General features: G+C 66.9%; 1 non-coding gene across 1 annotated transcript; it reads right to left on the bottom strand.

The window, feature by feature from the left end:
* Nucleotides 1–1123: 1123 nt before the first annotated feature.
* On the bottom strand, nt 1124–1217 carry Trnay-gua (transfer RNA tyrosine (anticodon GUA)). Its single transcript has 2 exons — nt 1181–1217; nt 1124–1159 (listed from the first exon to the last, which is right to left on the bottom strand). It is a non-coding gene; the product is annotated as a tRNA-Tyr (tRNA).
* Nucleotides 1218–1773: the final 556 nt, after the last annotated feature.

Raw genomic sequence — 1773 nt, 5'->3', positions numbered from 1 at the left:
TTGTATCCCCTTCCCACCGAGCTCTCAGGGAGCCTTGCTCTTCCAGAGACTTCCCCTAACAGTATGGTGGCGGCCTCCGGAAGTGGTGGGAAGACTGGAACGAGGTGAGGCACGAGAGGCTGCGGACCTTAGGCAGGGCAAGCCAACTGCCATCTCCAGCCAGGAGGCCACCGGAAACACATGTCAGCCCTCCGTCCATCTCTGCCACCATCATCCGGAATGAAGCAAGCATGGGCCTCCTGGCCCAGCACCCGGAGACTTCATACCAAATGCAGCTAGATCCATAGGCACACTTCAGAAGAATCACAAGGAGAGAGAGACACACGCAGAGAGAGAAAGAGACAGAGAGAGAGAGAAAGAGACAGACAGACAGACAGAGAGACCCAGAGACAGAGAGACAGGGAAACAGAGAATGAAAGAGAGTGAGAGTGAGAACGAAAACTAGCCCGAGAGCTGGACAGAGATCCACACAGGAAGGCAGCAAGACCCAAACCCAGGGTGAGGGCCAGAGGGAGACAGATAGGGTGTGTGGAGCAGCGCAGCCTGGGCAATTGGAAGCAGTGGGAGACAGAGGCAGCAAGAGATGGCTCCTTGGTGTGTGGAAGGAGGGAGGCGGGAGGCAGGGGTGTGGAGTGGAGCAGGCAGGGTGAGGGGCGTGCCAGGTGGGTCCACCCCTGGGCTGTGTGGCGCAGGTGGGCGCGCGGTGTGCAGGGCCAGTTGGCGTGTCCGGAGAGCTGGAGGGTCTGAGGTGGCAGAAGGCTGCAGCGTAGAGCAAAGTGGCGGAGCCGGAGGGCATGTGGAGGGTGCAAGGGGAGGCGGCCTCCCCTCGGGCTAAAATGAAAAGAGCGGGTCTGGAGCTTGTGTGTGTGTGTGTGTGTGTTTGCGTGTGTGTGTTTGCGCTCTGGTGGTGGCTGGCCTGGCCCAGCGAGTGTGCCTCCGGATGGGGCAAAGGCGCAGATGCCTCAGCAGGGGAGGAGGCGACAGGCGGCTTCCCCAGGGGTCCGTGGGTGCAGCTCGAGCCAGGAAGCCGGGGTGGCGGTGTCCGGAGCGCTGGGTGAGAGTGGGCAGGCAGGGCGCCGCGCCGCGCCGCGCCGCGGGTGTGCGCGCAAAAGCGTCAGGCACGTCCTTCGAGCCGGAATCGAACCAGCGACCTAAGGATGTCCACAGATGGCTGTTGGGGCTACAGTCCTCCGCTCTACCAGCTGAGCTATCGAAGGGTGCACGTCTCCGGGGCCTGGGCGCGCGGTTTTCCGGAGCCCAGGGAGGCCGAGGCCCCGGAAGGCCAGAGGTCCGCGGGCCTGGGACTGGGAGTGGGAGTGGGCAGCCAGCCGGGAGACTGGAGCCCGGGTGTGGCTCTGCTTTGCGGGCGGAGCCCAGCCCGGGGGCGAAGCGGTTGCGGCAGCCGGGGCGGGCACCGGGGCGGGCACCGGGGCGGGCGGGCAGTGCGTCTGTGATTGAGTGGGTGGCATCCGCGCCCACGGCCTCGGCCCTCTTGCCCGTCGTGGCCTCTCGCTGTGGCCCGGCGTGCGGGATGCCCGCGCCGCCCGGGTGGTCTGAAAGCTGCGGGGGAGCCCCGAGTGCACGGCCCGGGTCGGTGCGCCGGGGTGGGCCGGGGTGGGCCGGGGTGGGCTGGAGGAGGGCGGCGACAGGGGAGGGCAGCGGGAGATCCGGCCTGGGCGGCCAGCAGGCGACCTCCAAGGGCAGAGGCGCAGCAGCCAGGCCACGCCACGGGGTCCGGCTGAGGTCCCTGTCGGGGCGCCAGCCGGAAGCACC

Source organism: Cavia porcellus, unplaced genomic scaffold (assembly GCF_034190915.1).
Source record: "Cavia porcellus strain 051 isolate PalLab524CR breed Dunkin Hartley unplaced genomic scaffold, mCavPor4.1 scaffold_26, whole genome shotgun sequence".
In the NCBI taxonomy this organism is placed as follows: domain Eukaryota; kingdom Metazoa; phylum Chordata; class Mammalia; order Rodentia; family Caviidae; genus Cavia; species Cavia porcellus.
Note: the sequence above shows the minus strand (reverse complement) of the source record. Positions and strands in the feature narration are given on the sequence as shown.